The sequence below is a fragment of the Pogona vitticeps genome, chromosome 11 (genome assembly GCF_051106095.1).
Source record: "Pogona vitticeps strain Pit_001003342236 chromosome 11, PviZW2.1, whole genome shotgun sequence".
In the NCBI taxonomy this organism is placed as follows: Eukaryota; Metazoa; Chordata; class Lepidosauria; order Squamata; family Agamidae; genus Pogona; species Pogona vitticeps.
This window is the reverse complement of record NC_135793.1, coordinates 13826344-13854149: the sequence shown is the minus strand read 5'-3', so window position 1 is coordinate 13854149 and position 27806 is coordinate 13826344. Positions and strand designations below refer to the sequence as shown.

At 43.4% G+C, this 27806-nt stretch overlaps 1 protein-coding gene across 3 annotated transcripts in view; it reads right to left on the bottom strand.

Annotated features, from left to right (window-relative positions):
• Positions 1-27806, bottom strand: part of LOC140702313 (uncharacterized) — a 470248-nt gene that overhangs the window by 293023 nt on the left and 149419 nt on the right. The window contains exon 1 of one of the 3 annotated variants that reach the window (XR_013538730.1): positions 26662-26727. The exons of the other annotated variants lie outside the window; for them this stretch is intronic. The gene's annotated coding sequence lies outside the window, so the exon portion shown is untranslated. Of the gene's footprint in view, positions 1-26661; positions 26728-27806 lie in introns of those variants that run through there. 3 annotated transcript variants of the gene reach the window in all.

Below are 27806 nucleotides of genomic sequence, written 5' to 3'. Positions count from 1 at the left end.
TGCAAGCATTTCAAAGAGACACAATGTAGCAGTGACGGAAGACTTCAGTTATCTGGATATATATTGGGAGGCAAATTCTCAATAGTATATTCCTTCCAAGAAATTCCTGGCTTGTTTGGCTGATAATTTTCTCCTACAAAAAATGGAGAAAGAAAGTAGAGGGATAACTATCCTTGACTTGATTCTGACCAATAGAGATGACTTGGTAGAGGAAGTGGCAGTAAGGAGAACTCTGGGTGAGAGTGACCATGTTCTACTAGAAATCTTGATTTCAAAGGAAACAAAAGCAGAATGTAGCCACACAGGTCTGCTGGATTTTAAAAAGCCAATTTTAATAAACTCAGGACAACAATAAGTCTATTGGCAAGGAGTCCTAACAGGAAAGGAGTCCAATAAGGTTGGGAGTTTCTTAAAAAGGAAGTTCTAAAGGCACAACTACAAACAATTTGAACAAGAAAAAAAGGTGGAAGACAAAAAAAGGCCACTGCAGCTTCACAAAAAGCTTAGGGAGGACCTGAAAACCAACAAAAGACCTGCATTGGAAGTGGAAGGAAGGTCAGGTCACCAAGGAAGAGTAAAGACAAATAGCAAGGAAATGCAGGGCATTAGGAGGGCAAAAGGTGAGAATCGGCTGAGATTAGATAGAGACACCAAAAGCAATAAAAAAGCATATGTGCAACGCAAAAAACAAAAGAAAAAAATTAGTGGCTCAACTACGCAATTGAAATTGAAAAGGCAGAGGTGCTCAGCTCCTATTTTAGTTGAGTCTTTCCCCGTAGGACAGATTATGAAACTCTTCAGACAATTATGAAACATAAGTGGGGGGGGGGGGACAATATTGCTGCTGGAGATTGATAAACAAATAGTTAAGGAACATCTTACCACCTTGAATGAGTTCAAATCTCCAGGGTTGGATGAACTGCATCTGGGAGTACTGAAGGAACTGACTCAAAAATTCTCAGAACTGCTGTCCATTATTTTCTTGAAATCATGTGAAAAGGGTGAGGTGCCAGAGGATTGGAGGAGAGCAAATGTTGTCCCCATCCTTAAAAAGGGCAAAAATGAGGGACCTCAGGACTATAGGCCAGTCAGCCTGACATCAATCCCAGGCAAAATTCTGAAACAGATTTTGAAGCAGTTACTATGCAAGCACCTAGAAAACAATGCAGTAATGACTAGAATCTGACACTGATTTGTCAAGAACAAATCCTGCCAGACTAATCTGATCTCATTGTTTGATTGGGTAACCTCCCTGATAGACAGAGGGAATTCTATAGACATCGTACATTTTGACTTCAGAAATGCTTGGATGAAGGAGTCTAGGGCAAGCTTGTCAAATTTGTGGTTGTCATACAATGGGGTGGAACAGTTAGTACTCTGGATGACAGAAACACTGTATTTTTCCATGTATAAGACACCCCATGTATAAGACGCCCCCCACTTTTCTAACCCAATATTTTGCAAGATAGTGGAGGGGGAAGGCAAGGATCAAAGCACTTTGATTCCTGCTTTTCCCCTCCACTGTCTTTGAAAAAAACTACTTTCATTGAAGGAAAACTACTTTCCTTGAATGGAAGTGGAGGGGGAAGTGCTTTCCCGCTCCACTTTCTTTGCAAAAAGCTGTTTCCCCCCTTCACTTTCTGCAAGAGGGAAAGAAGCTTTTTGCAAAGAAAGTAGAGGGGAAAAGCACTTTCCTCTCAAAAAAGTGGAGGGGAAAAGACAGAATTGCTTTCCCTCTCCACCCTCTTGTGAGGGAAGTGTTTTCCCCATCCAGTTTCTTTGCAAAAAGCTGATTTCCCTCTCTACTTTTTGCAAAGAAAGTGGAGGGTGTGCTTTCCCCCTCCACTTCCTTTGTAAAAAGTGGAGGGGAAAAACAGGGATCAAAGCGCTTTCATCCCTTATTTATTTATTTATTTATTTATTTATTTATTTATTTATTTATTTATTTATTTATTTATTTATTTATTTATTTATTTATTTATTTATTTATTTATTTATTTATTTATTTATTTATTATCCCGCCTATCTGATCAATAGACCACTCTAGGCGGCTTACAACAGGGATAAAAGAATAACTAAGGCAACTTATATAAAAACACATTCAACAATTAGATCGAACGTAAGGAGGGAAAAAAAGAGGGGAATCAGAAATTGGCTGGGGGGCGGGAAGGCCTGCCGGAACATCAATGTTTTTAGTTGTTTTTTGAAAATACCCAGCGAGGGAGCCGCGCAAATATCAGGAGGAAGGTTGTTCCAGAGGCGAGGAGCCACCGCCGAGAAGGCCCGATTTCTTGTCTTTTCCTTCTGGGCCTCCCTCAGCGTTAGGCTCCTCAGCCTCACCTCCTGGCTCACGCGAGTGATACGGGTAGATCTTGGTGGCAGAAGGCGTTCCACCAAATATCGAGGCCCTAAACCGTTTAGGGCTTTGTATGTGAGCATCAACACTTTGAAGTCGATGCGGAATCGGATGGGCAGCAGTGCAAAGCGGCCAGAGGGGGTGAGATGTGTTGGAATTTCTTCACCCCACTAAGGAGTCTGGCTGCTGCGTTCTGCACCATCTGAAGTTTCCGCAGCAACCTCAAAGGCAGCCCCACATAGAGCGCATTATAGTAGTCTAATCTTGAGATTACGAGCGCATGCACCAAAGTGGTGAGCGTCCCAACATCAAGATAGGGCCGCAGCTGGGCTACCCGCCTGAGATGGTAAAAGGCGGTTTGGACCACCGACGTCACCTGGGATTCCATAGTGAGCGCCGGGTCGAGATGGATCCCCTAGCTGCGGACCCCATCCTTGGCAGGGAGGGTCACCCCCCCCAAAGAAGAGGGAGTTTCCCAAGCCCCTGACTGCGGGGGCGCCCACCCTTAGTACCTCCGTCTTGTCCGGGTTCAGCCTCACCCCGTTCTCTTGCATCCATTGCAGTACGGTCCCCAGGCAGCGCTGAAGGGACAGAACGGCATCACCTGCGGTCGGTGGAAAGGAGATGTAGAGCTGGGTATCATCAGCGTACTGATGACACCGGGCTCCACACCCCCTGATGACCCCACCCAGCGGCCTCATATAGATGTTAAACAGCATTGGGCAGATGATCGACCCCTGTGGGACCCCACAATTGAGATTCCATGGGGCCGAGACGCTCTCCCCAAGCTGCACTCTCTGGGGGCAGTCCTCCAAGAAGGAGCAGAGCCAGGCCAATGCAAGGCCCCCTATTCCCAGTTCGGAGAGCCTCCCCAGGAGGATACCATGGTCGATGGTATCAAAGGCCGCTGAGATGTCGAGGAGGACCAGCAGGGACACCTTGCCCCTGTCAGCCTCCCTCAATAGGTCATCACACAGGGCGACCAATGCCGTTTCTGTACCGTGGTGCGGCCTGAAGCCTGATTGAAATGGATCCAGGGCATCTGTTTCATCCAGGTGCGCCTGAAGCTGGTCGGCCACCACCCTCTCCACCACCTTACTTAGGAAAGAAACGTTGGCGACGGGCCTATAGTTGCCAATCTCGTCCGCCGCCAAAATTGGTTTCTTCCTGATGGGCCTAATGAGTGTCTCCTTGAGGAAATCTGCCCTCGAGGAAAGACCCATTGATTATTGCAGTGGCCCATTCCATTGTTGTAGGCCTGGCTGCTTTGATTAGCCAGGCCGGACAGGGGTCAAGGGAGGAGGTGGTGGCACGACAGTGGTCAAGCGCCCTGGCGACAGTGTCAGGCATGACAGGCTGAAAGGAGTCAAAAATTGCCGGGCAAGACGGAGCGCTGGACATCTCAGCTCGACTCACTGTATTCAAAAAAGGGGAAAGGTCCCGGCGGATGGCCTCCACTTTAGATTTTTAAAATGCTGCAAATTGGTCCGGTGTAAAACTAGGGGGAGGCCCATCACCCGGGCCAATTCCGGATAGGTCACGCACTATACAGAATAATTCCGCCTGCTGGTTGGACGCTTCGCTTATCCGGTTAGCGAAGTATGCTTGGCTGGCAGCCTTTACCCTGGCCAGGTAAAAGTTAGTGGTGACCTTAACAGCTATCCAATTATAATCCGTCGGGTCCTTTCTCCATTTGCGCTCTAGCCGTCTCCTAATCCGCTTCAGCGCCCGGAGGTCCTGACTAAACCATGGCGCCGGGCGAGTTTGGCGTTGGAGACAGCGTTTAGGTGTGATCGTGTCTACAGCCCTGACCACAGCGGTAAACCAGCTGTCGGTCAGGGCCTCGACAGGAGCGCCAGCCAGGTCTGCCATAGCACCTCTCATGGCGTCCTGGAATCCAATCGGATCCAGTAGCCTTCGAGGGCGGACCATGACAATAGGTCCCTGCTCCCTGCGAGGGGGGAGGGCCATGTTGAGGTTACATTTTATTAGGTGGTGATCCGACCATGACAGAGGGACCGACTCGAGGTCAGTCACCATTGGACCACTCTCGCTCCAGCTGGAGGAAAAAACCAGGTCAAGTGTGTGGCCGCCCACGTGGGTGGGGCCAATGACATGTTGGGACATGTTCAAGAAGGCCATGGTCTCCAAGAACTCAAGAGCTGGTCCGGAAATCTCTGCCCCCGCATGGACGTTGAAGTCCCCCAGGACCAACAGCCTCGGGGAACCCAACAGTGCCGCGGAGACAAAGTCCGCCAGCTCCGGTAGGGAAATGGCTGAGTCGCGGGGAGCACAGTAACCCAGCAAGATCCCAATACAGTCCCTAGCCCCAATCGACACGTGAAGGGCCTCCGGACCTGGTTTTACCACCGAGGAGCGCCTAGTAACCTCCAAGATGGATTTATAAACAATGGCGACTCCCCCCCGACCTTCCAGTCTACCCTGGTGTTGGACAGAATAACCGGGCGGGCAGATGAGTGCTGGGGGGGCATCTCCGCCGATCATGTTTCGGTTATGCATGCCAGGTCTGCATCCTCCTCCAGGATAAGGTCGTGAATCACCTGGACCTTATTGGATGCAGACCTGGCATTCAACATCACCAGGCGTAGAGTGGAAGGATGACTGATCTGGCTGCCTCGATATTGAGGGTTGGTCCCAGGCTCAGAACAATGGACAGCCTTCAGACATCTGTCCGTTGTTCTTCTTACACGAGTGGGGACTGGGCCAACGCCATATCTACCTCTACCCGTTATCACAGCAATATTTTGAGGCCCCTCGCTGGGGGGGGGGCAGGCCTTCCGTTCCATCAAGGGAGAAGGGAGGAGAGGGGGAGGAGGGGAGGAAAGAAGGGCAGGGAAAAGAGGAAAAGAAAAAGATAATAAACAAAAATTGACTTAATACAGGTAAATCAAATAAACAAAGAGAGAATAATAAGAAGAAGAATATAAAAATTAACCGTATACACTATGCCAATGCAAATAAATAGCAAACATAAACATAAATTAAACAAGCAAAATTAAATATACTTAATCAAAGTAACAAAGTCACCCCTTCCTCACTACTGTGTATAAAACAACCCTCAATTTTTCCTCTAATTATTTTAGGGAAAAGTGTTGTTTTATACATGGAAAAATTTGGTGATTTAAAATGATCTTGATAGGCTGGAGCAATGAGCTGAAAACAACAGAATGAAATTCAATAAGGTATAGGGTACTACACCTTGGAATAAAAAACCAATGAGGGGATAACTGGGTTAGAAATACATCAAGCAAGAAGGATCTTGAAACTGTTGTAGATCACAAGCTGAATATCAGCCAACAGTATGATGTGGCTACAAAAAAGGCAAATGCTATTTTAGGCTGCATTAAGAGAAGTTTGAAAACATGTAAATGCAAGTAGATAAATAGGTACCACCTCGGTGGGAAGGTAAACAGCGTTCCATGTATAGCCGCGCTGGCCATGTGATAATGGAAACTGTCTTTAGACAGTTTGGAAACGGGGATGAACACCGCCCCCTAGAGTCAAACACGACTGACTAAAATGTCAAGGGGAACCTTTACCTTTACCAAGAGAAGTATAGTTTCTAAATCCCGTGAGTTGCTAGCTCCCCTTTATTCAGGGCTGGTTAGGCCTCACATTGAGTACTGTGTCCTGTTCTGGACATTGCACTTCAAGGAGGATCTTGATGAATTGGAACAAATTCCAAGGAGGGCAACAAAGATGATCAAGGGACTGGAAACCAAGCCCTATGTGGAAAGACTGAAAGGACTGGGCATATTTAGTTTTGAAAAAAGAAGACTGAAGGGAATTAGGATAGAATTTTTTAAATACTTGAAAGGCTGTCATATAGAGGAGGGGCAGGATCTGATCACAATCATAGAATAATGGGCTCAAGTTACAGGGAGCCAGATATCAATTGAACATCTGGAAAAATGTCCTAACTGTTAAAAGCAGTACAACAGTGGAACCAATTACCTCAAGAGGTCTTGAGTGCTCCAACACTGGAGGCATTGTAGAGAAACTTAGACTACCACTTGGCAGGTATCTTTTGGTCTGTATTCCTGTATTGAGCAGGAGGTTGGACTTGATGGCCTTATAGGCCCCTTCCAACTTCACTGTTGTATGATTCTGTGAAAATCACCAGTCATTGAAGAAAAATGAAATGAAGTTTTAAGGCTATTTGTATAATTTTCCTCTAGCCTGATGGGATAGGGGAATTTTGTTGGGCTTCCCTACTTGGAAGCCACCATTCCATGCTGTTTTTGCAGTATCATTTTTTTTTGCCCAGCATAAACAGCTTGAAGATACAGAACAACAGCCTACCCCCTCTCAGTCTTCTCTTCTCCAGACTAATCCAAAGTGATGGGCCTGAGAAGGCTGGCAGAAAGCTTACAGCCATTATCTCTTTTTCTATTTGTTGGCTGTGGTTCCTGTGGAAGGTAAGTGGTCTGATACATTACTCTATCCGGTCATAGGTAACTGCTGAATTGGTTGCTGCCACTAGCTTGGAACCTTTTTGAAAATCTGAAACTGACACCCAGATCAGGCCCATACTAGCTATATAAACAGCTATATTATGGCTGTTTGCATTTGTCCCCTATACTGCAATAGACAGGTTGATTTTGGCATGCTGTTCTAATTGGAAATTGCCCATCTGGGGTGTCTTGCATAATTTTAGTTTCCTCCCTGTAATGCGTACTGGAATGTAATTCGTTATGATGTTTTGTTACATTGTTACATCATTCCCCTCTCATCTGATGTGACATGTGAATATCACTCGTCTGGACTACTTTTGCAATAAAGATTTTTGACTAGAACTGGTACTGGAATATGTTGCCTGGGACCAAAACCTCTTGTACAGTTTTGAATTTTGGTTAAATTCCTCTAGCTGCACAACAGAAGTGCAGGGACTCAAAGAGCAGAATTAACTTCACGTCCCCCAGTTTAGTCCATTCCTTTTTCTCATCAGCTGGCACATGCAGTCTTGTAGCTAACCCAGAGACATTAGTGGGAGAAAGAAAAAGGTTTCATTTACTTATAGATCAATAAACTGAACAAATGTGCTGTCTGACTTTCAGCAACAGGTCTCAACAGACTATGCAGAGGGGGAAAAACTCTTAGCAGAGAGATGTCACTCCCTTTGAATTGAAAACAGGGAAGGAACAGGAACAGGAAGGTTAGTGCTGTTCGTGACCCAGTCAAGAAAAATCTCTCTCAATCAGGACCAACTAAAGGCAGCATGCAAGGTTGAAATAGCTCCAAAGTTTGGTGGTTTGCTAAATAAGTCCCCTCTCATTAGGTGGGATGGGTGAATTTCATTGGGATCTCCTGCTCCGAAGTTGCTGTTCTAGGCTCCCATCCCCAACAACATTGATGTTCTGCTTAGAATTGGTACTAGAATATTGTTCCTGTGGGTATTCTGTGGCTAGTTGTTTCAGTTGAATGGGATGGGTGAATTTTATTGTCATCCTGAAGAGAGTTAAAAAGTATAGTGTTACAGGTCGTATTCTGGTTTCATTCAACATCTGTATAAATGACTTGTATATGCTTATCAAATTTGTAGAGAACCTCAAACTTTGAGGGGGTGGCATAATACTTCAGAAGACAAAATCAGGATCCAAGAGGACCTTGACAGATTGGAAAACCAGGCTGGAAGAAAAACTAGTTTTGACATGAAAAAAATATGATATTATGCATTTAAACCTGAAAAATCAATTGCAGAGATATTAACTGGGTGACACCTCGTTGCACTATACATGAAAAGGCTCTAGATATTTTACTAGACAGCAAGCTAAACATAAGTCAACAGTGGATTTTTAAAATTGTAGGCTACATCAAGATTCATAGAGTGTCCAGATTAAGGAAAATAATATGCTTTCATCAAAGAGTCTTGAGGAATCAACAGGTAGGGGGCAGCACATTCACAGACCTCTCACATTAAATCCATCATTCATGCATCTTTATTACAAATCAGAAAAGAAAAAGAAAAACTGATGCATATGTTAATACAACCACTGCCACTGGGATCTGCTCATCTAAAGGAAAACTGAGTGTGAAGATGAAAGCTATCCTGGCTCAGCAATACTATGAGTGAGAAGATTCTTGGAATAATCGTAGATAACAAGCTGAACAGTGTGATGAAAGGCAAATGCTATTTTAGGCTGCATTAACAGAAGTTTAATCTCCAAATCCCACGAAGTACTAGTTCTTCTCCATTTGGCATTAGTTAGGCCTCATCTTGAGTACTGTGAGTACTTGATTACTGTGTCCACTTCTAGGCACCGCACTTCAAGAAGGATGCTGACAAATTGGAAGAAGTTCAAAGAAGGGCTGCAAAGATTATCAGGGGTATTAGATAGATGAATATAACAGTTGAACTGCCCATGTGATGGTCCTGCGGGCTAAACCGCAGAAGCCTGTGCTGCAGGGTCAGAAAACCAGCAGTCATAAGATCAAATCCACATGACGGAGTGAGTTCCCATCGCTTTGTCCCAGTTCCTTTGCAACCTAGCAGTTCAAAAGCATGTAAATGCGAGTAGATAAATAGGTACCACCTCGGTGGGAAGGTAAAACAGAGTTCCCTAGTCATGCTGGCCACGTGACAATGGAAACTGTCTTCGGACAAGCGCCGGCTCTACGGCTTGAAAACGGGATGAGCACTGCCCCCTAGAGTCGGGCACGACTGGACTAAAAATGCCAAGGGGAACCTTTACCTTTACCTTACTGATACGTCACTATTCTGATCTGTTTTATGCAATATTGATTTTCCACCAGGAATGGATATGGGAATGTTATTCTAGGGGCATTTTGTTGTTGATTACATCAGTGCCCGCCAATCAGATCAGACAGGTGAATTTTGTGGAGTTTTGTCCAACTCGGAAGTCAGCATTCTGGGCATTTTTTTGCTAAATGTCTATTTTCTGCCTAAAATATGTACTAGAGAGTTGTTCTGGGAGGCACTTTGCAGCTGGATGCATTGGATCTCTTCAGTCAGATGAAATGGGTGAATTTTGTTTAGCTGCCCTATTCAGAAGTCACTGTTCCTGGCTCTTTTATTTACTATTGATCTTCTGCCCAGAACAGATATCGGAATGTTGTTCCTGGGGGCATTTTTGGGGCTGGTTGCATTAGGACAGATGAATTTTGTTCTGCTGCCCTACCCAGAACTAACCACCAGGCTGTTTTTCACAATATTGATTCTCTGCCTGGAATAGGTACTATGATGTTGTTCCTGAGGATGATTTACAGCTTGCTGCCTCTCTGTCATTCATGTGTCCTGAATTCAGTTTGGTAATCCTACTTGGAAGTTCCCATTCTTGGCCATTGTGCATTCTGGTATGTTTCACAGCAATGAAGGGTTAATGAAACAGTAAGTTTTTGTATATTTCAGGTTTTTTTTTAATTCCTGACTCTGAGCAGAGCACAGCTGACAAATAAAGCTAAAGGCAGACCCAGGGAGCTTGTGAACAGAGCTCACGAACAGGAGAGCAAACAGGGAGTTTGCTGTGGGAGAGACAGGAAGGAGACCAAGGAGACAAAGACAGTGAGGGAAGTGGGTTTTTCTCTAGAGTAACACCAAGAAAGGAATTGCCCAGAGAGAAGCTGTGACGGACAGTCCAAATACCTAGCGTGTCCATCACAGTAGGACACTGATGTGATAACCAATGACAGTACAGGAGGGCGGAACCAAAGTAATAAAAGGGGACAGAAGGACAGTTATAATCAGTTAGAAGTAGTGAGGAGGCAATTTAGGCCATTAGGGCCAGAGATGTGTTAGAGAGAAGAGTAATAGAGAGACAGAGAATAAGATAGGAAAAGGACAAGTCTTGGAAAGTTTATATGGTTAAGATTGGATGGTGTTAAATGTGTTAAGAAATAAATAAATATTTAAATATATAAATACCTTGCTTAAAGTGAATCTACATAAGCAAACTTAAATGTAATCAAAGCATTTTATTGAATGAAGAATAAAAGACCATCCTTGATTTTCTGTATATGATTCTGATGCCTCAAATCAGGAGGTGGAAGAAATTCAAGAAGGAATTATCTCAGAGGGGGAAATGGTAACCTCAAAGGGAGAAGCATCCGTAGAATTCAGAAAATGGAAATTAGAGAAGGAACAAGAAAGGGAATTCAAGCTCAGACAGCTAGAACTAGATCTGGAAAAGGAAAAGATGGCCCTAGAAAAGGAAAAGATGTCATTTGAACTAAAGAGGTTGGAGCTGTCAGCGCAGACTAACAACAACAACAACAACAACAACAACAACAACAACAACAACAACCACCGCAATCCTAATTCTGAAGGAAGACATTTGTCCAAAGCAGACCTTAAAAGGTACAGCTAGGAATCAACTTTGGAAATTTCCACTCTCAACTCACACACAGAAACAAAGATGAATTCATTTTGGCTAACTTTGTGATTACAAATCCCATCAATGAATCATTTTATGAACTTTCATAACCAAGCTTATCACAAGGGCTAGATGTAGCGAACATCCCTGACATCACCTGCCCATCACCGCAGCACATTGACACAGGAGCCAATGAGTGAACAGAAGGCGGATCCAGAGGGGAGGGAGCAGGATAAAAAGACTGGTGGATGGAGTCTGAGAGAGAGAGAGACACTGTGTGTGGCTTAAAAGTGCACAAAGAGTGAGTTAGAGAACTGTAAAAGTGTAGATTGAAGCAGAGGGTTAAAAGAGATTTGAAGCAATATTTTAACCGGTTCAAATATAAGTGATTAGCAACCTGTAATCTACCCCATGAGTATCTATTTATTATTAACTTCTCTGATTAAATAAAAGACTTATGTTCTGACAGCACACGCGTCTCAATATTTAATTGATATTAAAGCATTAATATCTGGTGGCAGCAAAGAAGAAAGAATAGTGGGAACCTCGTGAAGGCTTGGGGGCATAGGGACTTCAGAGGGGATCGTGACAAAGTGGTGACCAGTGGCGGGATCGAATTTAATCCAATGACGCCTAAGAACAGAAAGGTTCCCAGAGAAACCTCAGGAGGCAACTCTGCTGCCTTTTTCCCTCATGTGGAAGGCACGTTTATTTATGCTTCTGATTCAATTTACAAGCCTCAGATTTAAAAGGAACACTTTTTTTCAGTGAGTTAGATTCTCTGTAATATAGTTGTTTCCCTGCTAGCATTCACTGTTAAGATACTCTGTTTAGACATCTGGCTCCCAGCCAGGCCTTTAGCATGAGGCAAAGTTTCTCCCTGCCTCTAGCCACCACAATAAACAGAAATATTAGCTTTAACCAGTTCCAGCTTTCGCTGTTTTAAACCACCTCAGTTTCTCTGACCCTGGCCTCCGCTTTATCTCCTCAGAACTCTCTCCTTTGAGCTCAGGACAAGCTAGCCAACTGGTCCTTTTCCTGCTTGAGGTATGCCAGAAATGGTTTCCTCAGAGCACATTCCTATACTAGCCCCCAATCTGAGGTTAGGAGCCTCTCCACTAAGCTTTTCCCCCTGAAAAGCTCTAGGAAGTTACCCACTCTGTTGCCGGTGGCAGAAAGCGTACGGAGAGTTCCCGAGTGCCAGAAAGGCTTCATCATTGTGGAGGTGTCCAGATTCGAACCAGTAGCTGTGCCGAGCCAGGCAGATGACTGCGAGGACCATCATCAAGGGCGTTCTGGAGGGGGATGTGGCAGGCTGACAAAAGATCCCATCCTTTGATGTTTCATGAGTATCTTGAAAGAGCAGAGGGAGGTGGGCTTCACCACAACTCAAGCCGTGCAGGAGGGAAGGACAGTTTTGTATATGCCCTAACTCTCAACCATGACTACGATTCTGGACGTTTGAAAAGAACAAAAATGGGTTGTTGAGAGAGAATTCAAATGCCACAAAACTTGGACTAAAAAAAAAAATAAAATTGGGACAAAAGAGACTCAAAATGTTGTAGCGGACGTCCTGTCGAGGAGTGCCGGAAGAATGAAGACAAAGGAAATGGACTTTAATAAAGAGGCAGAAGCTATAAAATGTTGATTGTACCAAGTTAAAGGTTATAAACTATGTGTTTGAATGGGAAAGTGTTAAAGTATTAAAAGTGTTAAGTGATTTTGTTGAGTAGGCACCTGTGAATCTGATTCAAATGGTGAGTAATGTAATTGAACTAGTAATTGAAGTACAATGTTTAATGTTTGTTTTTGTTTCAGAAATTTAAAAATAAAATTTAAAAGAAAGAAAAATTTAAAAGAAAGAAAAAAGAAAAAAGAAGAACTGCTATCCATTATTTTCTTGAAATCATAGGACACGGGTGAGGTGCTAGAGGATTGGAGGAGGGCTAATGTTGTCCTTATCTTCAAATAGGGCAAAAAAAGAGAAATGAACCTGGGAACTACAGACTAGTCAGTCTGATATCAATCCTAGGCAAAATTCTGGAACAGATCATAAAGTGGTCATTGTGCAAGCACCTAGAAAACAAGGCAGTAATAACTAGAATATCTAGAAGCCAACATGGATTTGTCAAGAACAATCCTGACAAACTAATTTGATCTCTTTTTTTGATCAGGTCACCTCCTTGATAGACAGAGGGAATGCTGTAGACGAAGTATATTTTGACTTTGGCAAAGCTTTTGACAAAGTGCCCCATCATACCCTGATTAGTAAGCTAACTAGGTGTGGATGGATAGGTCAAGTGTCAGGTGGATACACAATTGGCTACATAATTGTACTCAGAGGGTGATGATTAATGGGTCCTTCTCTAACTGGGAGGAGGTAACTAGTGGAGTACCCCAAGGCTCAGTCCTGGGCCGGGTGCTCTTCAATACTTTTATTAATGACTTGGATGATGGAGTGCAGGGAATGCTTGTCAAATTAGCAGATGATATCAAATTGAGAGGAACAACAGGTTACTCACCTGTAATTGTAGTTCTTCGAGTGGATCTCTGTGATTCACACTGTGGGTAATCAGCACCTGTGTGGAACCTCATCTGGGGATTCTAGAGCTTCTGCAGTAGCAAAAAAAAATCCCACAATAGAATAGACTCCTCCCCCTCCAAGACTCCCTTGAGTTATGTCAAACATTGCATAACAGAGCTGCATGGCGTGACAGTGGGGAGATTGGGTGGGATGTGTGAATCATAGAAGTCCACACGAAGAACTACAATTACAGGTGAGTAACCTGTCATTTTTCTTCATGGCCTCTGTGATTCACACTGTGGGTGACTAGCAAACTGTCTTACCCAGGAGAAGGGTGTCACGCCAAGGTAGAAGCTAGCATAGCACGTCCAAATGCTGCATCAGACTTCTGTCGAACATCTAGCTGATAGTGCCTGATGAATGTGGATGGCTGTGATCAAGTGGCAGAAGCACAGACGTCCATAAGAGGCACACAGTGTAAAATGGCTCTAGAAGCTGCCACTGTTCTAGTGGAGCGAAGGTGAATCCCCTGGGAAGCTAGCTTTCCAGCAAGCTGATACACCAGGTGGATGGTAGATGCAACCCATTTGGAGATCCTCTGCGATGTCACCTGAAGACCTTTAGTGAGAGGTTGGTGACTGAGAAAAAGGTGAGATGAGCACCTAAAAGGCTGTGTTTGGGCTGTGATGAGATGGGTTTTTGAGTTAAAATCTTTTAAGGAATATGGGTTTTATAATTAAGAAATGAGCCAGAGAGGTTCCATCTTGTTTCTTTGTATAAAGTATCTTTGCTATGCTGACAGGTTGTTTTCTAGGCGAGCAGAGAGAATGTTATTCTGATAGCCTGAGAAAAGGACTTGGTGTGATTAGATGGGAATTGTTGTGACTCTTTGCGAAACCACAGTAAACCCAAATAACATCTGGTGTGTATGGGAAGAAGTCATGTGGTGCAACAGGACTGTTTGCCTAGTAACGAACTCTGATTGGATGACATTGTGGGAAGGTGCGATAAGCCCTTGCCAGTTACTCTTGAAAAAGGAACTTTTTGCCTATGGACATTGTCTTTCAAGACCGATCCTTCAGTCATTCGTGACACATGGGACTAACCTTTACTATACTGGATTACCCTTGGACTTATGGGATTTTTCCTAAGGACTATGCATGGACTATTTTCTATGGACTGTTACCTAGGGAATACCCTTTATGGACTTCTTTTCTTGGAATACTCCATATGGACTATGCTCTTGTAATTTTGTAAGGACTATGGTACATTTACTGGATTTTTCTTTTCTAAGGACAATGGGAACTTTATTGAATTTTTCTTTTTAGTACAGGATTTTTGTTCTACAGGATCACTGAGGACTATAGCCTTTTTATAACCTACTTGGATTATTTTGTTTTTACTAATGAATTACTGGACTAGAACTGTTTTTATTCTTTTTAATGGCTTTTTGGTATTTTTGTAAGGTTTTTGAACACTTTTCTATTTTTCATGTTTTCTTGGCCTCACTACATCTTTGTAACTAAGCAGCACAATGCTAGTTTATTTGCTCTGGTTTAATTTGGCTTTGATACTTAGAAACATGCTTATTCTTTAATAAAAGAAAGATTATAAAACTCAATTGGTTTTCTGAACAGTACACTTGTCATAGGGTCATCTGAGAGTGCTGCCTCGGCCTAGCTTACTTAGAGTCCTGTCAGTGGTGCAAGTTAAGTCTAAGGACTACAAAGCCCACTTGACCTTTTCATAATAATATCTGAGAGTACCAGGCTGTTCTTATGTGGGCAGACCTGTAAGAGGGAGTGTTGTAGTATGGCTAGCTGAGTTTGGACTCACTCAGCCCATTTTAGCATGTGCAAACTCCTGATTGCTCTCTGTCCAGGCTTACACATGTGTTTTCGAACCCGTGTTTGCTGACATGGGCCAAGTAAAAAGCAGGAGCCCTTCTAATGTCCAGAGTATGGAGGATGTTTTCTTGAACAGTAGATGGTAACGTAAAGTAGGAGGGAGGACCAACGGTCGAGATAGGTGAAACTGGGATATAACTTTAGGAAGGAAGGAGATATCCACAGACAACTTGACCTTATCTGTAAAAAACTGCAGATAGGAGTAATCATACCGCAAGGCTGCTGGCTCGCTGGCCCAGCGAGCGGATGTAATAACAGCAAGGAAGGCCATTTTGAAGGTAAGTAGCCGAAGATAGAGGCTAAGGGCTCAAACGGAGCCTTAGTGAGCTGTTGTAAAACGAGTTAGAGAGCATTGCGGTGAAGGCGGACGAACATCTGGATATATGTGTGATAAGTCCTTGAGGAAGTGCTTTAGAGTGGGATGCCTGAAAAAACGAGATGCTGGAGAGTTTGGTGTTTGATAAGAGATGATTGCAGAGAGGTAAACCCTTAAGGAGGAAAGAGAGAGGCCTTTAGTCTTTTTTTCTTGTTTTGATTATTTTTATTTTCAAACTACTAGGAATGGGATAGGGAATACAGAAGGTAAAAGGGAATACAAGGGATGGAAAAGAAGGTTTGAGGATAGGAGAACACAGTATATAATCATCCATTATATTCATATTAAGTATGTATGCCTCTGATCCACTCATTTTCCAGTACAAAAAAATTCTATTTGATTATCCTCCATATATCCGCTTATATTCATTTTTTAATTTAAGTCTAAGTTATTCCATCATAAAATCGAGGCCAATTATAGAACACATCCACTCTTTGATTTTCTTTCTGCCATGGACCTATCAGCCTATCTGGAAAGCTATCCATTCCTGGCACTTCCCATATTTTCTCAGTACATTTTTCCCATTTCTGTGCCTCTATTTTCTTCCAATCTTGGGGAGATAAAGTTAAATCCAAAACAGTAGTCTGATTTTTAACATCGCCTTTTCTGACTATTGTAACTGGGTATCCCACGTGGAAACCTCCAATCCCCTCTATGTTACCAACCATGTTACCTGGCATCTCTCTCAATAAAAACTGTTCTGGAGTTTCAATTTCATTCAATTGCTGTTTAGCCTCTAGTGGTTTCCCCTTCATCAGGTCTTCTATCTGTCCAAGTTTCTGATATATCTGCTGAAATCCTATTATTGCCATTCGCATGGTAACCATCCATTCTTTGTCTGACAACATTCCCACTAAGTATGTCCTCCCCCTCCTTGCCCAGAAATTATCACAGTATAATCAGAATCTACACATTCCAGCCAAGAGAGGGTCCAAAGTAAACATCAAACAGGAAATCAGTCTCTTCTAAAAAGAAAAAAACCATCGTAGTCCTGTAATAACTCCAGATCTAATTTTCTTTGGTCCTCCGTCTGTTCTGCTAAGCTCCTGTCGCTGCTCAATTAATAGTTTACTGTCGTTTCCTGTGGCTTTGTTCTTTCTTCCAAAACCAAAAACACTTCTGTCTTCAAAGTCCCGTTCGATTGCCTTCTCCCCCTCTTTCGTCTGTGTCGCCACGCTGATAATTCCTTGCTTACTTTTTATTCCCGAAAGCCTGTGCCTCCTACTCCAAAGATGTGGTTTTATTTTCAAAGTCCACTCAGTTAGTAAGGGAAGTCCAGATTGCACAGATCTGACAAGAATTCAGTCCCTCTTGAATAGTATTTCTTCTGGGATTTTTTCCAGAAACACAAAGTTTTTCTCGCAATGTATCTGAGTGACCTTGGCCAGCTTGCAATACGCTTGCTATTTATCAGAGTTCACTTTAGGAAAGAAAAAAAAAGACAAGCTGGTATGCTAGCTTGCCACTTCCCCTCTCTCCTTTTAGTCAAATATTTTTCACTTTATTTTCTTCAAAATATTGATGAGGTTATTCATAAATCAGAGGCTTACTTTGCTGTTGTTTCTGTTCTCCTTCCTCGGGAAGTTGGGGGTGGAGTTTTCCCACAGCTTTCTGCCATAAGATATGGCGAGAGGCCTTTAGTCTTAAGACTAAAGGCCTCTCTTTAGTTTCATCTTAAGACTAAAGAGAGGCCTTTAGTCTTAAGATGAAACAAGAAATGGAGGGCAGTGGAGAGAGATGGGTTGACCGAAGATAGAGCACCAGCTTCAGTGAAAGACTGAAATGTCTTCTATTTGAATAGGTAAGCTTTTCTGATGGACGGTTTCTTTGCTTGACAGAGGCAGAATCAAGGAAGCAGAATCCTCCATGCTGCCAGGTGCAGAGAGGTGGAGAACCTGGGAGTTGTTCTGCATGAGGAGGTGTGGCAGGCGGGGAAGGTGATGAATGTCTGATGACTGAGATTGAAGAACTGGGAACCAGGATTGTCGCGGCCACCACGGGGCTACCATAATGGCATTGGGTTTGTCCTGTTGTAAGTGAACTACTACCTTGTGGAGGAGGGGGGCAGTGGAAAGAGGTAAGTAAGGGTCCTGGGCCAATGGCTGATGAATGCATCTCCATGGGAGTGTTTGCTAACCCCCTCATGGGAGCAATAGCGTTTGCACTTCCGATTCTTGAAGGAGGCAAACAGGTCGATAGTTGGCTTGCCCCACCATCTGCAGAGGAAGAGGAAGACTGACTGGTCTAATTCCCATTCATTATCTTGAGAGTCCATGCAGCTGAGGAGGTCTGCCAGGTTGTTGTCCTGACTGATTATATGCAGTGCTGTGAGGTAGATGTGATGTGACAGACACCATTCCCAGAAGGTCGATTGCGAGGTAGAGGAGACTTGGAGAGTGGGTGCCACACTATTTGAGAATGCAGTACATAGCTGTGCTGTTGTCAGTGGAAATCTGTACCATCTTGCCCGCAAGGTGGTTTCTGAAGGCCTTGCACGCTTTTATCACTGCTAGCAATTCTAGTTCATTTATGTGTAGTAATTTTTCTCTGTGGGACCATTTGGCATGGATCCTTAGGGATTTGCAGTGAGCACCCCAGCCTGTAAGGCTGGCATCTATAGTGTCCTGTATTTGAGGACACAGTTGTTGAAATGGTCATCCCATCGTAAGGTTTGGAGAACATCACCATGAAAGTTGGGAGGCAAGTTCTGGAGTGACCTTTAGCAGAGTGTGAGGAGGGTCTGTTAGCGGGTCAAAGAGGACAAGAAACCATGTCTGGAGTGATCTCATTTTTAAGCGTACGTGTTGTACTACAGATGTCATGGACGCCATGGTGCCCAGAACACATTGAACAGTTAATGCAGGCGCAAGCGCATGAGGGGTGAAGCTGTGAAGCAAAACTACCAAGTTGTGTTGCTTGTCTGGTGGAAGGAATGCACTGGCTTGAGTAGTGTCTATGAGTGCTCCTATGTACTGAACAACTTTTGCAGATTGTAACTTGGATTTCTGTACGTTTATAGCAAGACGAAGATCGCGGAGAAGTGGGTATCTCCCTGCACTTTGCGACGGGTGTGAGCTACAAGGAGCCAGTCATCGATGTAAGGGAGGATGAGAATCTTGTGAAGTCTGAGGTTAGCTGCAACCTGGGCCATATATTAGGTGAAGACCCTGGGAGCTGTTGTGGGGCCAAAGAGAAGCCTTTTGAACTGATAGGCTTGAGTTTTGAGTTGGAAGCAAAGAAACTGCCTGTGGGAAGGATGTAGGGAGATGTGGAAGTATGCATCTCACAAATCTATGACCATGAACCAGTCATTCTTCCTGAGTAGAGGGAGCACTGACTCGAGGGTGATCATATGTAATTTGGTGGTAATGATGTAGTGGTTCAGCTCTCTGAGGTCTAAGATGGGGACGGTGAAATAACCAGAGGAAAAAAACTGTGTCATTTTGGTGTACTAGTTCTATAGCATCTTTGATAAGTAATTTTTAAATATGTTGAAGGATTTGTCACAGTGGTGTGATGGTGTGCAACAGCAGAGGGAGTTGGTGGAAATGACTGTGGTATCCATTTTGGATGATGGAAAGAACCCAAGCATCTGTGGTGATAGATTCCTAGGCAGGTAAGTGTTTCCAGAGGGAAAGGGAGTGGGGTTGTGATCTCGGTCAACTGGACGTCAAACATGACATTTGGTCTTGCGATCGTTGCACCTAATGGTGGCTTGCTGATGGGGTTTGGCTCTGTAAGGTTGTTGTTTGAAATAGTGAGTATAATGAGTTTGTCTCTGGGGTTCCTGATGAAACTTTTGGTAATAAGTGTAGGGACATCTCCACTCATAACGTTGAGGATGTTGTTGGTATGGAGGGTAGACTCCCCAACATCTTGCTGCTGATCTTTTCTTTTGGACATTTTCCAAAATGGCATCCATATCCACATTAAAAAGGCCAGTCCCATCGAAGGGAAGGTCCTCAATGCGTGCTCAGGCATCCTCAGCAAGGCCAACTATTCTCAGCCAGGAAAAGCGCCTAAGGGTGACAGAGGTAACTATGGATTTAGCTGTTGTGTCTACAGTGTGTCTAGCTGATAGCATTTGCTGTTTGGCAACAGAGAGACCTTCTTGCTGGAATGTTTGCGCCAACCCTTTTTTGTTTTCTGGTAATGCCTCAATTGGTGGCGGCACTGCAGGTTAAACCGCATAAGCCTCTGTGCTGTAAGGTCTGTAGATCTTCAGCTGTAAGATCGAATCCATGTGATGGAGTGAGTGCCCATCACTTGTCTCAGCTCCTGCCAACCTAGCAGTTCGAAAGCATGCAAATGCGAGTAGATAAATAGGGACCACCTCAGTGGGAAGGTAACAGAGTTCTGCGTCTAAGTTGCACTGGCCATGTGACCATGGAAGATTGTCCTCGGACAAACGCTGGCTCTATGGCTTGGAAACGGGGATAAGCACTGCCCCTTAGAGTTGAACATGACTGGACAAAAGTTGTCAAGGGGAACCTTTACCTAATGCCTCAATAAAGGTGGACATATTGTCCTAGAGGAAATGCTAATAAGCGCCCATAGCTCCTTGGTAACTAGACACTCTAATAGTGAAGGCAGCGGAGGAATAGTTATCTTCCTATGGAATCAATCCTCCTACTATCCTTGTTGGGTGGTATAAGGACTTGTTGATGTCGAGACTGAGACTGTAAGGCCTCTACAAGGATCAAATTTGAATCTGGTTGCTTTTGGAGAAACAACACTCTGGGATTGTGAACTCTGTAAAGGTTGTTGATACATTTCAACATAGAATGAGATGATGCTGGCTTCATCCACGATTGTTGGGTTTTGTTGAGTATGGATGGTAATATAGAAATGTGAACTGGATTAGTTAAATCTTTGGAGATATGATCCACTAGCTCAGTTGTAGGTCTATGGATTTGGAGATCCAAAGACTTGGCCATACACACCATCAATTGTGTGTAAATCTGAAAATCCTCTGCCGGAGATGGGGGGTAGACATCTGCTAGGTCAGACTCGGGCGAGGTGAATAAGATAGATGGTGTTTGTGGCCTGGAACCATGATCTGAATATTAGGGTCATGTCGGTAATCCATAGAATGTTGATTGATCTCAGTGTCGAGAGATTGTGAATCATAATATTGATGTCAATGTCCAGACGTCGGTGCAGATGGTATGTCCATGGATATCTGTCGGTGTCGAGGATCATTGACCGACCATGATGTTAATGAAGCATCCATGAATATAGTTTGATATCTAGGGTCCTCAACATCATAGTCAACGTCACAATGATGACAGACTTTAGGGATAGATATCAATAGATGTTGAGGGTCATCCATCGGCAATGGTGCTGAAGGGGTGTCCATGGATCAAGAGTGATATCAGGGTTCATCAATCTTGGGGCCTGTGTCTTGATGGTGACGGAATGTAGGTTGTTGTCAAGTTGGTAAGGGAGGCGATGGACCACATTGAGTGGTTGTAGAGTAGATAGACACCGGCAATGCCAAGTGGAAGGATAGATCTCGATAAGCCTGCTGAGTCAGAAAGTAATGACTTACTGGGGCTGCAAATGCGTCATGAGTTGAGGAATATTGCTCAACAACCTTGGGCTTTTTAAGATGCTGGATGGTAAGCAGCCTGAGGCATTTAAGGATTGTGATGGTAAGATCGCTTTGACACAGAGGGTTGCTGAGACTGTGGGCTCTGGTGTAGTACTGCCGCCAAACCAGGGAGAGTAACTGATTGAGAGAGCTTGGCAGGTTTCCTGGAAAGGCACTGATCAGGGCAAATGGCTACCCGATGAGAGTGCTGAGCATGGGTTGATGCCTCATGCAATGGTGGAATGCTTGCCTCATATCGATATTGTGCTTGATGACACCCCGGAGGTCGTGGTGGTAGGCCTGGTGCAACTGAATAGGGCACAGTATCAGGCTGCAGTTCTGACTCTGGCATGTCAGGCGAGGCAACCACAGAAGGGTTGCAGGGAGAACCGGATTGTCAGGGGCTAGGAGGAGAGGATGTAAGCTGGTCCACTTGTTCCTCCCTTTCAGGTGATTGAGAACATGGTTGATGGGATGGGAGTCCCTTGTCATCTGAGAGTGAACCCATACAAATTAAGTCACAGGACTCCTGGAGCTGCTGTAGAGTGACTGCAGGTGCTTTAGCCTTAAGCAGTTTAGATCTTTTAGGCGGTGAGGGTTCTGGAACTGAGGAGGCATCAGGGGATAGTATTCTTTTTGTAGACGACTTTGATTTCAACATTGAGTGTTTAACCCCTTAGAGGCTTTTGATGATGTCGATGAAGTGTCAGAGTGTGATAGTGTGGCCAAAGGGTGTTGTTTTGATGTTTCTGAGATGGCTTTTCCATAGCTTTAGTCCGAGAAGTGGTTTTAGAAGCATGCTGAGCCATGATTTTTTGAAGGTTGGAGGGACTGCTCCCAAAGACGGAGCTTAAGCCTGGAGAGGTGGCTGCGGATGACTCCACGCTTAAAGTTCTTACAGTGAGGACAAGAAGAGGTTTGGTGGGCCTCACCAAGGCAAAAAAGACACTTAGCATGGCTGTTGGAGAGCAGGATCTTATTGTCACAGACCACACAGTGTTTAAACAGGCCCAAAGGGTCCATGAATAGAAAAAAGAGAAGTGGGGGAAATGCTTCAGCCCTAAGACCAGAGCAGAAAGAATTTTTCACTTTTGAACTCACAGAAGGAAGAATACAAGGCTCTCAACTGGGGCGGTTGAAAGAAACTGAAGGGAGAGTCTTGACACCAAGGTACTTATATGGAGGGGGAGTGGTCTATTCTAATGTGGGTTTTTTTGCTACCGCAGAAGCTCTAGAATCTTCTGATGAGGCTCCACGCAAGCGCAGAATACCCACAGTGTGATTCACAGAGGCCACAAAGAAGAATAGCTAATACCCTAGAAGACAGAAACTAAATTCAAGATGATATTGATAGGATGGAGCACTGGGCCAAAAGCAACAGAATGAAATTCAGCAGGGATAAGTGCAAAGTACTGCACCAAGGAAAAAGAAACCAATTGCACAGTTACAAGATGGTGGACACCTGGCTCAGCAAAACTATAAGCGAGAGGGATCTTTGAATTTTTGTAAATCACAAGCTAAATATGAGCCAACAGTGTGATGTGGCTACATAAAAGGCAAATGCTATTTTAGGCTGCATTAATAGAAGTATAGTTTCCAAATCCTGTGAGGTGCTAGTCCCCCTCTATTCAGCACTAGTTAGGCCTCACCTTGAGTATTGTGCCCAGTTCTTCAAGAAGGATGCGAACAAATCTCCACACTTCAAGAAGGATGTGAACAAATTGCAACAAGTTTAGAGGAGGGCAACAAGGGTGATCAGGGGACTGGAAACCAAGCTCTATGAGGAAAGTCTGAAAGAACTGGGCATGTTTAGCCTTGAGAAAAGAAAACTGAAGGGTGATATGATGACACTTTTCAGATACAGTGGTGCCTCGCTTAGTGACATTAATCCGTGCAGGAAAAAATGTTGCTAAGCAATTTTATCGCTAAACGGAATTAAAAAGCCCATAGAAAAGCATTAAAACGCCATTAGTGCGTTCCTATAGGCTTCAAAACTAACCTTAAGCAAAAATCCTCCATAGGGACGGCCATTTTCAGTGCCTCTAAAGTGAGAACACACAGTGGGCGGCCATTTTGTTTACCCGGTGGCCATTTTGAAACCGCCGATCAGCTGGTCGAAAATGGGGGCTTTGCGATGATCGCTTCCCCGCGATCATCACAAAGCGAATATTCCCCATAGGGACCATCGCTAAGCAATCGCTTTTGCAATTGCTTAAACTCCATCACTAAGCGATTTCGTATCTCAATGGAATGATCGCTAAGCGAGGCACTACTGTACTTGAAATGCTGTCATATAGAGGAGAGGCACGATCTGTTCTCAATCATCCCCGAGTGAAAGACACACAAAAATGGGCTCAAGTTAAAGGAAGCCAGATTTCGGTTGAATATCAGGAAAAATGTCCTAACTGTTAGAGCAGTATGACAGTGGAACCAGTTACCTTGGGAGTTAGTAAGCCGCCCCGAGTAGACATGGTCTAGAGGGGTGGGGTAAAAATCAGATAAATAAATAAATAAATAAAATTAGTGAGTGCTCCAGCACTGGAGGCATTCAAGAAAAACTTGGATAATCACCTGACAAATATGCTTTGATTGTATCCTTGCATTGAGCAGGGGGTTGGACTTGATGGCCTTGTAGGCCCCTTCCAACTTCACTTTTCTATGATTCTATGAGGTCTAAAATATTGTTCTTATGTTTCTCAATTGCATCCTGCTCTTTTTGGCATCAATTTTTACTAATAATTCCCCATTCTGGCCTATTCCATCCCATTCTGGCTTTTATCTAGTTTGATAAACTTCCATCACCAACTCTTGCAAATGTGACTTTTCATGCCATTTCTTTTTTTCCCTCTAGTATGCTCTCTCTTTTTCTCATCTTGTATTTGAAATCCTATGCTGTGCATATGAACACAGTTTCCTCAAAAGAAACTTCTTCACATTAAGATCCAGGTATCCGTCTGATAAATTCACCAATCACACAAAAAGCTCTTCAGAAACATAGCATGTAGGACTGGTTTTATTACCATACAAAACCAACTAACACAAATCTCTATTTGAGCAGTGTTGGTGGTGGCACTGCAGGTTAAACCGCAGAAACCTCAAGGTCAGAAGACCAGCAGTCGTAAGAGCGAATCCATGTGACAGTGAGAGCTCCTGTCGCTTGTCCCAGCTCCTGCCAATCTAGCAGTTTGAAAGCATGTAAAAAAGTGAGTAGATAAATAGGTACCACCACGGTAGGAACATAACAGCATTCTGTGTCTAGTCACGCTGGCCACGTGACCATGGGAACTGTCTATGGACAAATGCTGGCTCCACAGCTTGGAGATGGGGATGAGCACCATGCCCTAGAGTCAGACACGACTGGACTAAATATCAAGGGGAACCTTTACCTTTACCTAGTTATCATTATCCACCGCAAAAACGTTCAGTGATGTATATACTAATACACAGAGCAAGAACTATATTGGACCAAGATCATATAACAAAAGAATGTGGTGTTTTTTTTTTTGAGCCAAACATTTCAGTCAAATGGGTACATTCAGAAAGATGTCTCTACCATGATCCAAGGTGGGAGGGAGAGAAACTGAAAGACAAGGAGGAGGACCTGATAAGAGGTATTGCTATATTGCGCTACTGCAGCACGGTAGCTAATCGCCTTGAAAGATTGTTAAAGAAGGTTGGTATTAAAACTGTTTTCAGGCCCTTTAAAAAGATCACCCACAAGTCACTCTTTGCCCTTCCTCTCGGTTAACCACATTATTTATAACACGTATCTCTAAAGATTACTTATCAGTCTCAAATTCCAAGAGTGTGACTGAAAGTTTGATCTTTTATTGTTTTATTAAAGTTTTTACTTGGGAGCTAAAGCTGTGAAGTGTTTTGAGCCAATTCAGTCTGTTTGGTCTGGGATTTGTCATCTTTTTTCTATGATGCTCCAAGAAAGCAGAAAGGTTTTCATGGCAATATATGTTTCTCCCATTGATCTTCCCCCAAATAATAGGAAAGGTTCAACTCATCTAGATCTTTGACAATGATAGGCTTGTGACAGGTTGTATTGTAGAACTACCATGCAGGCTCCTGAGTAATCAGAAAGCCTCAGCATTCCATCTCAGAACAGAAAGGAGGTTTCTAAAATCCTTGTTCTTGTTCTTAAGAAGGTGACCTTCATGATTTTTCATTAATACCAAGGTAAAGTCTGTAGGACTTTAGTGATATCAGACCATTTACTCCTAATGTCATCATCCCCATAATGATGAGATAGAAAATATAAGTCATATGTACAGAAACAGCAAGTTGCCTTTTTTATGTGCAAGCTGGTAGTCCTGTACTCCAATAGTAGGTGTCTGTAGTGTGGTGTCATGGTTAGTGTCAGATTAGGATTCAGGAGACATTGATATGAACCCCCCCTTAGTTACAGAAGCTCACTAGTGGTGGTGGTGGCAATGGTAAAGCATTCCTTTAACTTCTCACATATCTTGAAAACTATTAGGGTTGAAATAAGATGGAAGCAGCTTGATGGCATTTAACAACAACAAACATGCTTTGAAGCGTCTTTTTCTTTACCTGCTTCTCTCCTCTCTCGTTCCCTCTCCATCTGTCTCTCTTATTCTGGGTCTTTGTGCATGCATGTACATGTGTCCTTTTAAGGAGAAAAGTAGAGTATGTATATATGTATGTATGAATGAATGAATGAAATAACTGTGTGTGTGTGCGCCCACACACACCTGTGTACCTGTGTTTACCTAGCGTTGTGTTTTACCTGGAAAGGTGAACATGTACTTCAAAAGAAGAATGTACATTTGGGTGATGTTGAATTCAGATGAATTCAAAATCTACCATTCATATGCCTTGTACTCTTCTGCCTCTACTGGAAAAGGTAGCCCTGGGTAGATGGTGTGTGGGTACTGTGCCAATATAATAGTACTTCATAGAATGATGCTCTGTAAAATATCTCAGGCATGTTAAATACATATTTTGCATAAGCCTCCAACTTGGTAAATGTAATGTTTTCAGTATCATGACTTTCTGTATGCTGCTAAGGAGTGCTTTAAACTACCTGTGCTTTCTGCTCTGTCAGTTTTATGGCCTCTTTTAAACATTAAATTTAAATATATATTGGTGTACAGGAGGAAAAGAAGACATCCAAGCTATATTGTGGAAACCTGAAGAAAGAGAAAAATCTTCGCAGCTCTTGCTATTGATTTTGCTTTGTCATACAGAGCAGCAAGACAAAAGTTTGTACACAGGAAAAACCCTCCCTATCATCACTGATTAATGAATAATTGCTTGATAGAAATACATTTTTTCTACTTAAATAGCAAAATCTGAGCTTTTGTCAATTTAATGTAAGCATAGGGACAAAAAGACAGTAAAGGCCTATACTGCATCAGAACCATAGAATGATATACTCACACAATATCTATGTCCCTAATTCCCCCATGACATGTAGTACAGTGGGCCCTAAACTTTTTATCATTCCACCCTCTTTTTTTAAGGAACTCTTTCATCAGCATACAACACTCTTTTAACAAAAATGTAAATGTATATGTTTTGTCACCTTCTGTATCGTTCTTTGGCTTCTCCACTGATAGAAATGCTACCCCCACATGTAGCAAATGTCCTAAGAAATGTGAAATTTTTTTTGTTTAAGCTGATATTTTTCCTTTTTGAACATTTCTTAGTCACATGCTCCCTTGGAATTTCTTTACACATTCTAGGGCCTCTCACTTTGGAAACCTTTGATCTAGAAAAACCTACAACATAATGCAGTATTACAGCATTCCAAATTTTAGGCAATGAAAACACAGAATCAGGTTAAACTGCTGAAGCCTCTGTGGTACAAGGTCAGAAGACCTGCAGTCGTAAGATCGAATCCATGCGACGGAGTGAGCCCTCATCACTTCTCCCAGCTCCTGACAACCTAGCGGTTCGAAAGCATGCAAAATGCAAAAATGCAAGTAAATAAATGGTGCCACCTCGGTGGGAAGGTCAACAGCGTTCCTTGTTTAGTCACGCTGGCCACGTGACCATGGAAGATTGTTTGCGGACAAAACGCTGGCTCTATGGCTTGGAAACAGGGATGAGCACTCCCGCCTAGAGTCAGACAAGACTGGACAAATTGTCAATGGGCTCCCTCTGGAGGAGGAGGGGCTTCCCAGTCCCTCCTCCTCCAGAGGGAGCCCATTCAGAGGCAGCACCCTGGCTTTCTTGCTCTGCCTTTTACAGGCGCTGCCTCTGAGTGGGTGACCACTGGAAGATGTGGGGCTGGGAAGCACCGAACACCTGTTCAACTGAAGGATGAACTGGCATGAACCACTGGTTCAGCAGTTCATGCCTGTCTCTACTCCAAACTGATCATTTTGCACACCGCATCAACATAAATCAGAAGCATCATGATGGTACAAAAAGTGTACCTGTATTTACTTCCATCAAAAATTTGTGTTACCCTGTTTAGAATTAGCCATAAAATACAAGTATGTATCTTTAGATATGTAAAGAGGTAAAGGAAAGGAAGTCAGAAATCAATTCATTTCATAGCAGCTCAAACAAATGTATACCAGAGGGTGTACTAAGGACTATGGAATTTAACTCACTGCTTAAGATTCCTCAGGCAAGTCTTGCATGATGAAGTGGGCTATAAATTCCAGGAATACCACAGCAATACAAGTAACCAGGCTGATTTCAACATCTGGCATACTAATA